Here is a 15,922-nt window from a genome sequence, read left to right as displayed (position 1 = left end):
ATTCTAGCATGCTAGAATGCAGGATGCTAGGTTGCGAACACAATTGTTTTATGGGGAGTTGCAGCGCGGCAAACGTCCGAGACATAAAACTAAGAAACATTTTAGGGATGCTGTCAAAAGCAACCTTACGGCTCTTAATGTGAAAGTTGAAGGCTGGGAGCAGATGACGCAAGACCGATCGATTTGGAAACAAATGATCTACAATAGATGTAAAGCATTTGAGGCTTGAAGAATTGAACAATCTATCTTGGAACGAGCTCTTCGTAGACAGGACTTAATTACAATCTCAGCCGCTTTTCTGCTTAAAAAATATCTGCAAGATCTGTAGTAGAGTTTGTTTGTGAAGAGTAGGACTTGCTAGTCATATAAGATCTCATAATAATGTTTATTAATTGACGAGATAGCCTTCTTCTGTAAAGAAGTGGGAATTGTTATATATATGTGTGTCTGAGGTGCGGGTGTGCATGCGCGTGTATATATGCGATTGCTTTTGGTAAGCAGTGTGGATTTTTCAAATTCTGCAAATAGGAGCAATAACATTTTATAACCTTTAAGTTTATAATATATATATATATGTATATATATATATATATATATATATATATATATATATATATATATATATATATATATATATATATATACATACATACATATATATATATATGTATGTATGTATGTATGTATGTATGTATATGTATATTTACTCAAAATCTTTACTCAAAAGAAATTTTATTCGCCAGTGCGGTGTTGACCACTCATTCTCGTTATTCGACATTTATACATATGTGTGTCTGTGTGTGTGAATATATATATATATATATATATATATATATATATATATATATATATGTTTATATATACGTATATGTATATATATATATATATATATATATATATATATATATATATATATATATATATATATATATATATATATATATATATATATACATATATATACGTATATATATATATATATATATATATATATACGTATATATATATATATTTATATATATATATATATATATATATATATATATATATATATATATATATATATATACGTATATATATATATATATACATATATGTATATGTATGTATGTATAAGTATATCTATATATGTATTACATCTGTATGTATTATATCTGTATGTGTATATATATATATGTGTGTGTGTATGTGTGTGTGTATGTATATGTGTATGTATGCATGTGTGCGCGTATGTGTGTGGCGCGCGCGCGTGTGCGTGTGCATGTGTGTGCGTGTGTGTGTGTGTGTACGTGTGTCTAGAAGTGTGAGTCTGAATACGTGTATACCTATGGTGCTTGAGTTGGGTGGAATGAAGCAAAAAAAGGTGATGAGAGTCTAATAACTTTCTGCTGCTCTGTGGCTTATTTCCTTTATATCACTTACCTGCTTGGTTTTAATTACATTAACGACATCTCATGGCCACAGCATAACTGTGATTATTGTATGTTTTCAATACCAATATTTGTTACAACTTACAAGTGGAGGTGCAATGGTCCAGTGGTTAGGGCAGCGGACACACGGTCGTAGGATCGCAGTTTCGATTCCCAGATCGGGCGTCGTGAGTGTTTATTGAGTGAAAATACCTAAAGCTCCACAAGGCTCCGGCAGGGGTAGTGGTGGCGCTTTTGGCGAACCCTGCTGTACTCTTTCACCACAACTTTCTCTCACTGTTTCTTCCTGTGTTTGGTGCATCTGCATTTCAAAAGGCCAGCCTTGTCACACTCTGTGTCCCGCTGAATCTACACCAAGAACTACGTTAAGGGTACACGTGTCTGTGGAGTGCTCAGCCACTTGCAAGTTAATTTCACGAGCAGGCTGTTCCGTTGATCAGATCAACTGGAACCCTCGTCGTCGTAACCGACGGAGTGCCACATATTAGCTATAAACTAATTTAGATAAGTGATTTGAATTTATATTCGTTTGATCTTGTTCGTCGCACACCCGTGAAAGCTGCTCCTTTTAATTATGTCTTAGAAAGTTAAAGAAGTGATTTTAAATTCTCAAACGCAGGATAATGCTAATAATATAGCCTGAACAGGATAAACTACCCCTATTTTGCAGAAAAAAGTGTAGGCGGCCTGCTATAAATATATACACACATATATATATAAATATATATGTATGTTTGTATATATATGTATATATGTATATATATATCCTGCATTCTAGCATGCTAGAATGCAGGATGCTAGGTTGCGAACACAATTGTTTTATGGGGAGTTGCAGCGCGGCAAACGTCCGAGACATAAAACTAAGAAACATTTTAGGGATGCTGTCAAAAGCAACCTTACGGCTCTTAATGTGAAAGTTGAAGGCTGGGAGCAGATGACGCAAGACCGATCGATTTGGAAACAAATGATCTACAATAGATGTAAAGCATTTGAGGCTTGAAGAATTGAACAATCTATCTTGAAACGAGCTCTTCGTAGACAGGACTTAATTACAATCTCAGCCGCTTTTCTGCTTAAAAAATATCTGCAAGATCTGTAGTAGAGTTTGTTTGTGAAGAGTAGGACTTGCTAGTCATATAAGATCTCATAATAATGTTTATTAATTGACGAGATAGCCTTCTTCTGTAAAGAAGTGGGAATTGTTATATATATGTGTGTCTGAGGTGCGGGTGTGCATGCGCGTGTATATATGCGATTGCTTTTGGTAAGCAGTGTGGATTTTTCAAATTCTGCAAATAGGAGCAATAACATTTTATAACCTTTAAGTTTATAATATATATATATATGTATATATATATATATATATATATATATATATATATATATATATATATATATATATATATATATATATATATATATATATATATATATATATATATATATATATTACATATATATATGTATATTATATATACATATATATATATATATATATATATATATATAAAGAAGCACATGTATATATATAAGTATATATATACACACATATATGTGTGTATATATAAGCATGTACATACATACATATATATATATACATACATACATATATATATATATATATATATATATACATACATATGTGTACACACACACACATAGAGGCACAAACACAACAGAGACCACTGCTCGCACAAATGCGCACATTCACAGACAGACAGATTGAAGTCGGCGCAGATAATTATCCCCTACATCCCCAAACCTGTAAGGTGAGTTGACAAACGAAGACTGCAAAACGCTATTGTTCACCTGTGTTGATATTTGCCTCTAATCAACAACAAATGTCTGGCTTCCTTTCACGTGATAATTTTTTATTTCTTTCAAATACATATATATATATGCATTCATATATGTCTGTATATATATATATATATATATATATATATATATATATATATATATATATATATATGTCTGTATATATATATATATATATATATATATATATATACATATATATATATGTGTGTGTGTGTGTGTGTATGTGTGTGTGTCTCTGCATATATATGTGTATATATATATGCATATATATATATATATATATATATATATATATATATATATATATATATATATATATATATATATACACATGTATATATATATGTGCGTATGTGTTTAGACATACACACACACAAACACACACATATACATATATAATTCATACACACATACATACTTACACATATATATACAAACAAACATATACTTATTTTCATAAGTATATTTTTGATAGGCAATTAGATAGACAGATAAATAGATAGACAGATAAATAGATAGGTAGATAAATAGATAGGTAGATAATATATATATATATATATATATATATATATATATATATATATATATATATATATATATATATATATATATATATATATATATATACAGAGAGAGAGAGAGAGAGAGAGAGGGGGGAAATATAGATAGCTATCTAGCTTGCTAGCTAGCTAGCTAGATAGATAGATAGATAGATAGATAGATAGATAGATAGATAGATAGATAGATAGATAGATAGATAGATAGATAAACAAGGACAGAGAGCGATAAAAAAGTCAAATATATAGACAGATAGACAGACAGATGGATATATGGAAAGAATGCGAGAGAGAGAGAGAGAGAGAGAGAGAGAGAGAGAGAGAGAGAGAGAGAGAGAGAGAGAGAGACAGACAGACACAGAGAGAGAGAGCGGGGAAAGATATATACTCTTTTACTCTTTTACTTGTTTCAGTCTTTTTGACTGTGGCCATGCTGGAGCACCGCCTTTAGTCGAGCAAATCGACCCCAGGACTTATTCTTTGGAAGCCTAGTACTTATTCTTTCGGTTTCTTTTGCCGAACCGCTAAGTTACGGGGACATAAACACACCAGCATCGGTTGTCAAGCGATGTTGTGGGGACAAACACAGACATACAAACACATACACACATACATATATATATATATACATATATACGACAGGCTTCTTTCAGTTTCCGTCTACCAAATCCACTCACAAGGCATTGGTCGGCCCGAGGCTATAGTAGAAGGCACTTGCCCAAGATGCCACGCAGTGGGACTGAACCCGGGACTATGTGGTTTGTAAGCAAGCTACTTACCACACAGCCACTATATATATATAATTATATATATTTTCACATGTTTGAGTGTGAGCGTGAGTGTGACAGCGTGAGAGTGAGTGTTAGTGTTTGTACGCGCGTGTAGGTATCTGTGCATATGTATGATGACTGGTTGGTGAAGGTGAGATGAAATGTTCGTTTACTTTCTGGGTTAGGCGGGACAGGTTTTTCAAAAGGAACCAAGCCTGTCCAAGAAACATTTCATTGTTTGTATGTTTGTTAGCATCTCTATCTATGTGCGATTCTAGGTACACACACACACACACACACACACACACACACACACACACACACAGAGAGACACACACACACACACACACATACGTATGTATGCGTATACGTGTGCACATATCCATGCATGTGTCTATAGGTTTATGTACATTTTATTAGCTTACAATCTTGTTTCTTCCGACACACACGCACAAATATATATATATATATATATATATATATATATATATATATATATATATATATATATATATATATATATATATATATATATATATCAGGTCATCCCATAAGTTCTGTCCAATTTTACCTTTTTTAAAATTGAATGAAATTTAATAGGATTGTAGAAGGACTAATGGAATTGAAAATTATTTTTATGCATTTGTGTGCATTTAAACTAATTAAATATTGTTTTACAGAATAATAGAATTAAAATTTCTTTGATTAAAGCCCTTTCTAACATGGAAGTATCCAAAGAGCATTAGAGGCACATAATGTTTTATGAGTTAAAAAAAGGAAACTTTGTAGCCGAAGCGACGCGAAACATACACACGGTTTATGGAAAAGAATGCTTGAATGAAAGAACTTCTAAAAGATGGTTTGCAAAATTCAGAAGTGGAGATTTCAGCCCTGAAGATGAAGATCGAACAGGACGTCAGTTGAGTTTGATGATAAGCTCCTTGGGGCATTACTTGAAGAAAATCCTGCAGTTGAAGAACTGGCAATAAAGCTTAGTTCAAACCATACAACTGTTCATCGTCATCTTCAACAACTTGGAAAGGTTCCTAAACTTGGAAAATGGGTGCCTCATGAATTGTCCGAAAGCAACCACAAATTCCGAGTTGACATCTGTTCTCTCCATTCTCGCGAACTCATTTCACCCTTTTTTGGATAGACTTGTGACTGGTGAAAAAAAATGTATCTTCTATTGAAATGTTAAACATCGTAAACAGTGACTTGGTAAAAGGGAAAAAGTTCAACCACAACCGAGAAGGGAACTTCATGGGAAAAAGGTTCTTCTCTCTAACTTGTAGGATTGCAAAGGAGTAATTCACTTTGAATTGTTACCACCTAATGCAACAATCAATGCTTAAGTCTACTGTCAGCAATTAGAGCGTTTGAACCAAGATTTGAAGAAAAAAGACCCACTTTAGTGAATCGAAAAGGAGTGATGTTTCATCAGGACAATGCGCGACCCCACACTGCAAAGATCACATCAGAGAAGATCGAAGACCTTGGTTGGGAAAAAATTCCTCATCCACCTTATTCTCCCGACCTTGCTCCTTCAGACTACAATTTGCTTCGTAGTTTACAGAATGATTTGGGAGACATAACTTTCGCAAACCAGGAGGAGATCGAAACTGACATTTCAGAGTTCTTCGCTTTGAAAGCAAAAGAGTTTTACATTGATGGGATTAAAAAGCTTGTAGATAAATGGAAGGAAGTCATAGATATTCAGGGAAAGCACATTGATGATTACATTTCAATAAATATAACATTTGACCACTTGATTTCTTTATTCAAAATTCGGACAGAACTTATGGGATGACCTGATATATATATATATATATATATATATATATATATATATATATATATATATATATAAGATCGGTGATTGTCGTGCGCTGATGAAGGGTAAATACCCAGAAACCCGGGTCCGTGCCTATCGCGTCCGGTCGACGATGGGAAAGATGACTTCCCTTTGCAAATACTGATAGGGCACAGGAAGTGTGTCAATAGCCAGCTGGAGGAGATGTTCTCCTGGGGCTACAAGCTACAGTAGCATTTACCCTTCGTGGTTAGCCGCATTTAAGTGGCAAATATACTTCACGTTGTCGTACAGCTACTGTTTCTACCTCGTTCAGAGATTTATCATTGCTCATATATATATATATATATATATATATATATATATATATATATATATATATATATATATATATATATATATATATATATATATATATATATATATGTGAATATATATATATATATATATATATATATATATATGTATGTATGTATGTATGTATATACTTCCCCAAAAATTGGTTGTGGATAGAACATTTGTGTCTCTGGGTTGGAGCACTAGTGCTTTTAGTTTTTACATGTTTCTTGTGTTTGCTACTGCCGTCTTTCATTTCTTGCCACCAGTTAGTCCTTTGTAGGGATGAAAATGGGTGTCAAACATTTACTAGTACCGCTAGTACCAAAACCAGTACCGAAACTATCTGTCACCTAAATATCTTGAGCGTCGTCTCCTATCCACGAGAGGTCTTCGGTTACACTTGTCTGATATAGGGAATATTGGACAGGTGATCCCAAGTGTCCAACCGTGGACTGAACTAAGTAAAATATGATTAGATTATAAATTAGGATATTATTTAAACGCTAGGTGTATATTTCTTCATGATGATAACTTTAATTCTGCTCGTAGCTCTTATGTAGATTAATTAATCTTCAGAAATCCAAGATCGGATTAATTTGCAATTATATTTCAAGCAGAAGGATATTCGTCAAGTAACCAACTTCGAATAATAGAAAAATACTACAACGATAATTACTGGATTTAATAATGAATAAAAATGTTTAAAATGTCACAAAATTCACCACACTCGATATTGTAGAATTTTAACCACCCGTCTCTGTTCTTTCTTGCCAGTGGACTACAATTTGCTGAGATGAATAACAATATAAATGATGATCTTTTCTATTATAGGCACCAGGTCTGAAATTTGTGGGAAGAGGGCTTGCCGATTACATCGACGCCAGTATTTAACTGACTCTTATTTCATCGAACCCGAAATGATGACAGGCAAAGTCGAACTCAGAACGTAACGGCAGTCGAAATAACGCGAGGCATTTCGTTCAGCGTGCTAACGATTCTGCCAGCTCGGAACCTTAGCTATATAAAGGATAATGACAGACGTTATTGATATTGCTAGAAAATCTCAGCTTTTTGTTAATGCTTCACAAATTAAACGATTTAATTCCAAGATTCTGATGTAACGACCTCAGGATAAGTAGGCGGCGATGTGGCAGAAACGTTAGCACGCCGGGCGAAATGCTTAGCAGTATTTCATCTGTCTTTATGTTCAAATTCCGCCGAGGTCGACTCTGCCTTTCATCCTGTCGGGGTAGATAAATTAAATACCAGTTGCGTACTGGAGTCGATCTAATTGACTGGCCCCTTCCCCCCAAATTTCTGGCCTTGTGCCTAGAGTAGAAAAGATTATCCCTTATAGTGTTACGGGGCCGAGCTGGCAGAATCGTTAGCACGCTGAGCGAAATGCTTAGCAGTGTTTCGCCCGTCGCTATGTTCTGAGTTCAAATTCCGCCGCGATCGACTTTACTTTCATCCTTTCGGAATCGATTAATTAAATACCAGTTGCGTACTGGCGTCGATCTAATCGACTGGCTCCCTCCTCAAATATTTCGGGTCTTGTGCTTGGAATACAAAATAATATAAGAATGGGGGTATACCACAGTTCTGAGATTTAGGGGACTATATAACGTAGATCCACTACAGGCTTTGATTGTAGGGTTAGCTATATGCCAACTTGCCAACCGGCATACGTTTGATACATTTAGATACTGTCTTACTAAACATTCAACAATTTTGATTTTAAAATTACCTAAATTACAAAATAACTATGGCATGCTAAATTTCTGAGATGTTAACCTCACTTTACCTACAAAATTACACAGAACTCTTTAGCTTATGCAACGAAAATTTGAAATTAATACAGGGTCCTACTGCCTGCAGATAGGCACCAGAATTTTTTTTTCTACTCTAGGCACAAGGCCTGAAATTTTGGGGAAGGGAACCAGTCGATTAGATCGACCCCAGTTCGTAACTGGTACTTAATTTATCGACCCCGAAAGGATGAAAGGCAAAGTCGACCTCGGCGGAATTTAAACTCAGAACGTAAAGACGGACGAAATACCGCTAAGCATTCCGCCCGGCGTACTAACGTTTCTGCCAGCTCGCCGCCTTTTAGGCACCAGAATAGCTAGTAACGTTAAGACACGAATATATACTGGCCACGCTAATTACCTTAACTCTAATCTATGGTGAAATGCTGCAATAACAAGTAGTTCAAAGCTTATTATTTTGTTAAACGTGAAGTCCTATACTACTAAGAACCTCCGTTTAATCTGTGCCAAACTGTTACTTAAGGTTAAACCTCACGAATATGACATTATTTTTGTTACTTTTTGGTGAGAAAAACTTCAATCAAGACCAAAACCCTAATTAAAGAAATGACAGATATGTGTAGAAACTTTTGATGTTCCAAGACTGATGCACAATAAGTTTCCATCTGTGATAATTTTAACGGTGGTGAGTAACGAATGTCATATGTCACTCACATCTTTCAAAACGATCTTAGTGTTAAGGTTGCTGGATAGCTTGAGGTTCTGAAGACAATTTTTAAGCTGTTGATAGATGAAGTACTCAGTAGAAGTCCGTATATATTTCACCAAATCTCAACACTTTCGCACAAAGCCCATTTAACGCAAGATTGGATGTAAGAAAATGTTTACAATCATGCAAGACGAAACTGGTGGCCTTCAAATCTCCGGATTTAAATTCCATGAACTACATGGACTACTATCGACTACTATGATTGGAACATTGAAAGGGAGACGTTCTCACAATCATATAGCTTTATTGAAAGGCGCCATTATCCATTATCTGAATTCAATAAGGAACATTTAGTGCAGGCCTGTCAACGATTCCACTCTCACACTAAAATTGAATGCAGGTTCATGTGATAATCTTAATGATCTTATAAAAAAGCTTATCGAGAAAAAGAGTGAATTGTTTGCTTAAATACATTTCGCTTTTGCTGTATCATGAAATTATGGCATAGGCTCTCAATACCTCTCGCACTCTGTGTGTGTGAGTGCGAGTGGATATAGATTTCAGTGAACTGCGGATCCAAGTATTATTAACAACCCATAAAATGTTTTATATATATATATATATATATATATATATATATATATTATCTACGAGGAGGTGCTGAAAATTTCCTGGCTATCGCGAATGGTCTGGTAGGAGGTCTAATCTTCCCTGTTCTTTTTTCATGACTTAGGAAAACCGAAGAACAGCTGCTAGAAGTGTGTGAATCTGAGAGGAGAATATGTTGAATAAAATCATAATTAACCGATCTTCCTGTATTGTCTTTTACTCATAGCCCACACTCGTAAATGTATGTAGATATTCTTTTCTTCTTTTCCTGTTTCAGTCATTTGACTGAGGCCATGCTGGAGCATCGCCTTAAAGGGTTTTAGTCGAAGAAATCGACCGTAGGACTTATTCTTTGTTGGCCTAGTACTTATTCTATCGGTCTCTTTTGCCGAAACGCTAAGTTATGGGAAAATAAACACAACAGCATTGGTTGTAAAGCGATAGTACAAACACAGACACGCACACACATGAATACATATATATATATGTATATATATGTGTCTGTATATATATATATATATATATATATATATATATATATATATATATATATATATATATATATATTTATATATATATATAAATATATATATATATATATGTGTGTGTGTGTGTGTGCGTGTGTGTGTGTGTGTGTGTGTGTGTGTGTATATAATTGCTGACAAAACACCATTCAATTTTTTTTCTCCGTGTTTTTCTCCTTGTTTTCTCTGTATTCTTTCTGTTGAAGAGCGTAGCTCGAAACGTTAAAGACTTTCTGTATTCCCGAGCGTCAAACTAATACATCCTTTTGTTGTCTACATCACCTGTCCTCGTCTGTTGTTCTTTTTTTCGTACATTCTCCCATATATACACACACGCACACACACATGCATATATATATATATATATTTTGATGGGCCGCCCTCACCTTCCGTCTACCAGAACCACTCATAAGGCTTTAGTCGGCCCGAAGCTATAGTAGAAGACACTTGCCCAAGGTGCCACGCAGTGGAACCGAACCTGGAACCATGTGGTTGGGAAGCAAGTTTGTCACCACAGAGCCACGCCTATATATATGTATGTATGTATGTATGTATGTATGTATGTATGTATGTATGTATGTATATGTATGTGTGCGTGTGTGTATATGCATATATATATATATACACACATATATGCACATATATATAGAGAGGGAGAGGAAGAGAAAGTGAGTGAGAAAGAAAGAGAGAAATATACGTCTTCACACATACGTACTCACAAATATATGTACTCGGACATGCACACGTCTACGTTCTTGTATGTGTCTGTATGTGTGTGCATTGATATTCAAATACGGTAACCGTAGGCTTGACGCTAACATTTTCGAGGAATTAGTGTAACCCACCCTACCGTCGTTGTGGCACGTTTTTTTTCTTTTAAAAAAGAATAATGGTCGGCAGAATTTGGATTTGAAGTCAGAGCTAATGAGATATTTTCTGCCCGATCCTTCTGCATGATAAAACAACAGTTAGAAGTCTCCCCAACTGACTTTGTGCATGAAAAATATAGAGTTAAGAATGGGCTAATGTGTTTAATGTATTGAACCAAAATGATTTATGAACTGTAATTACAAGGGTAATGGGGCAAGAAAACTCGCGTTAATGACATTACACATCAAGAATTCAAGGGTGAGAACTCTGATATTTGAATTCATTAAAAATTAAATGCTGGAATACACTGGAAGACGGGTGTGATGTGTAATTGTGACAATTCTGGACATGTTTTGGTCATAGGCGCGAGCTGGCAGAAACGTTAGCACGCCGGGCGAAATGCTTAGCGCTATTTCGTCTGCCGCTACGTTCTAAGTTCAAATTCCGCCGATGTCGACTTTGCCTTTCATCCTTTCGGGGTCGATTGAATAAGTACCAGTTACACCCTGGAGTCGATATAAACGACTTAATCCATTTATCTGTCTTTGTTTGTCCTCTCTGTGGCCCCTTGTGGGCAGAAAAGAAATAAGAAACATTTACTTAAATACCGCCTAACGTGTAATTATCATATCTTAACATGCCGTGTCTTTGAGATAATATTGTTAAGTGTGAAAATTAATTGCTGGTGAGATAATTTAAACTAATGACGTTGGAAAATTTTCCAGAGTTGTCTTCTGTGTGAGTAGTATTTAGTGATGTGATATAAAATAGCGTGTGAAAAGGGATTTTGCTTCAACGGTTTTTAAACGAAGGAAGCGTACGTTTCATAATATAGTCACAGGTGCGCTAAGTCTCGAAAACAGACGTGGGCGATCACAGATGAAAACTTTGATCATAAGATTGTTTTTCGATTTTCACCTGGTTTTAAACATGAACAAATTAACGCACAACTGTACACAATAATATTGGTTGTATGGCATATTTAGAAAAGTAGCTGAACAAAGGCATCATCCCAAATTATCTTTCTTTGTGATATGATTTGTTGTTAATCAAACATGCAATGATATCCATAGAATGGATTAGCTTGAGTTAAATACTAAATAGCCCCGTTGTCGAGCGCATCTACATGAAGTAGCCAGAGTAGATATAAACGTGTAACTGACACGTGAGCTCACATTATAACTGTTGTACAAATAAATAGAGTTTTGAGAGTTTTGTATTGTTGAGTTTCATTGGAAGAGCTCCTCTGTGTTAAGTACTTTGCGTTGAATTTGGTTACATCAAAATTGTCCCAATACAATACATATATGGACCTTCGGCGAGTCTGTTAGCTTACTAAGTCTCTAATGATGGCAATATTTTCATACGGTGCATCTTTAGCCCTTCTGTTGTGGTGGTGGACTTCCGGTTCGCTTCGGCGAATAAGAGTTCAGCAAGGTTCTGCTTTATAGTGTTTTTGTTTGATGGTTTTAATGCTGGTGTTTGAATTTGCTAAACGATCTGCACGATAAATAATAATATAGTGGACATGGCTTGTACAAGGCCAATCCAATTCCCTCGGCCTTCAAACTTATATTAATTGGTCTGGCGCAAAAAGTGTCCCGAGTCAAATAATTATTAGGATGTGGGATTTGTATGACCTAGGTATGTTAGAGTGTCTGTGAGTAACTTTTTTCTTGAGGCAACTCCTAAATGCTAATTAACCCATAGCTAGAAATCTGACGGGTGCTAATACTCCGGGTCAGAGTATTAGCACCCGTCAGGGAATAATAGTCGGCAAGAGATGGTTCTTCAGAATCTTGGAACTCACAAACCGGGTCCCCACTACCGGACAGATGCTATTTCAATTTATACACAGGATATCCGTTTGTAGTAAAGCTACACTTACAAAAGTTTTAGTACTTGCTATTTTCACTGTTACCACTTGATGGAGCGGCGCGGTGTATCCATTTTATAGACATTCCAAAACAAGAAATATTTAAAATCGCTACCAATTCTAAATATATCAGACTTGTTAAAGATTTTTGAAACAGAAAATGAAGATTGTGTACTATATGCAGATCCATTAATATGACTGATGTTTTACCTTTTATCTTGTTGTGATCATGCTGGAGCACCCTTGGAAGGAATTATATCTAGAGTATCAACCACCCGTATCTTTTTAAGTCTGGTACTTATTCTATAGTTTTCTTCTATAGAACCGCTAATTTATTGAGACGTAAGCAAACAAACACAGGTTATCGGGCGATGCAAGAGGCAAACGCAAACACACACACACACATGTATAACGACAGGCTTCCACACAGTTTCCGTCTAGCAGATACATTCACAATGTTTTGGTTGACTCAGAGCTATAATAGAAGACACTTGCCTGACCTGCCGCGCAGTGGGATAAAAACCGAAACCGCATAGCTGCAAAGCAAGGTTCTAAGCCAACACCGCCTAAATTAAAAAGATATCGTGTGTGGACAACTGTTAGGAAATTTACAATTTTCCTACTCAGATTATAAATGTACTCATTGATCAAATTCATTCATTTCTCTCTGTTTTGTCGCTAACCAGGCACATGAATACACAGATCCATTCACACGCATGCATATAAAGATAGATTCGTAGATATACAGTAGAAAACACATGCATACAAAGAGAGCAAAAGTGTTGATGCTGTCAAAACACCAACAAAAGTGAACGGCGGTTACTGTGCTGTAATAGACACACCCAAACAAACATTCAATATTACATACAAATACACAATCTTATCAATTGATAACAGAACAGTTCAAATATATAGATGAATGAATGAAATTACGTGGGGGTTTAGTGTAAATATCTTGTCCAAAATTAGCACAAAGACGACTATTGAATGTAATAGTTATATAATATAAAATCACCGTCCTTTTGATTATTTTTCATATTTTTATCAATATACATCGCTGGTCTTTGATATACCACCACAAAACTAAACAAAGATTATTTTGAGAAACTGCCAAATAATAAGATATTATTTAGCAATAACCCTTATGAATAATATCACAATATAGTAAAAATATGTAGAACAGTTCTGAAACGCCACACGTGGTTTTGCGTATTTAGGTATTTAGAATTCTGTAATATCAAACGTCCTACAAATAATTTTTTTAATTTGAAGAGACTAAAGAATATATGTAAACCTACGTAGTAGACATACACACATATCCCTCTGAACCACCTTAATCAGTTTTCGACCCTTATCAGTGTCTCATCAGTGGTGTCTACATCACATGATCAATCTTAGAGGAATACGTAGGCACTCCGTTTGTATGCACATCAAATGTAGTAGTTCCAGAGAACGGTAGCCATTAATCTGCACACCATGAGTGTTTAACACTTTACTTAATATCAGAAGCTAGTGAACAGAGAAGACAGTCCACAAGGTATCAAGCAATGATATATGTGAACCTATATAATAAACGTATAAACATGTCAAGTGTAATTGTTAGTATAATGCCTGTTTTGATAATGATATTTTGCATATATATATATATATATAAAATCAAAATAAGCAACATGATATCAAGTAGTGATGCAGTACGACTATTTTAAGTGACTCCATTCAATTGAACAATGCAATCATTGCATCAATTTAAATGCAGTGCCATCTTCGACTGCACAAATAAATAAATAGAATTTTAACAAGTAAAACGCATTAATATAATTTTTCTCAAATATTTAAACGGAGCAAGCAGATGGAAGAAATTCATTTTGTCGCTCTTGTAGCGAAATATAGACTACACTTCAAGAATCGCATGAAGCCTATTGAAGTCATAGTGTTGTAAGGGATTGTAATTCGTTTCTAATTCATTTATCTCTTTATCAACTACTAAATCTAAGACTGGAAGACTGTGTCTATTTTGAATAAAGGACAAGAGTCAGTTGACAGCTCATGGTTAGGTATGGTCATAAATAATATCATATGTATCCCTTTTCCTCAGGGAGGAAAAAAGACATAAGGAGTAGTACGTTTTCTTTCCCTTAGTGTTTTAATGCTTATTTCCTTGGCACGTTTAATTCCATCGTCCATAAGCGAGGGTGAATATTGTCTTTCAGTTAGAGCTGTTCTGATGTCTTGAAGACGGAGGTCCAGAACATTACCATTAAACATTATTGTAGAAATCTATTTTACTAAAGTAAAGGTGATATTTGTTTTGATGTGTTTCAGGTGGCATGAGCAAAACGAGACATTGCTTCGAGTCTGTTGGTTTCTGATCAGATGAAAATTTCTGTTACAATTTGGTCGTTGACTTCTTTTTATTATAATATCTAAGACAAGGAGCTGTTCTTTTCTATATTGCATTGTAAATTGAATGTTAGTGTTTAAATTATATAGCAGTAATTTAAATTCGAAAAGTTTATCAATGCTCTCCTTCCGAATGATACGGCAGTGATCTAGATATCTTTCCCAGTTCTCTCTATATAATGGAGAAATAAATATCCATGTTCGTGCAGTGACAATTCATATATCGTGAATTCAAAACATCCCAATATTAGGTTCGCAAGAATAGGGGCAGCTTTCGTTTCTTTCGCAATTCCGCATTTTGTTGACGATAGTAGATGTCACCAGATAGGAAATAATTACCCTGAAGTACAAATGTTAAAATGTCAATGATAAAAACCTAGTTTATCTGTTCTATCTGATTTTATCTATCTATCTATCTATCTATCTATCTATCTA

The sequence above is a fragment of the Octopus bimaculoides genome, chromosome 6 (assembly GCF_046866305.1).
Source record: "Octopus bimaculoides isolate indiv1 chromosome 6, ASM4686630v1, whole genome shotgun sequence".
Taxonomy (NCBI): domain Eukaryota; kingdom Metazoa; phylum Mollusca; class Cephalopoda; order Octopoda; family Octopodidae; genus Octopus; species Octopus bimaculoides.
Note: the sequence above shows the minus strand (reverse complement) of the source record.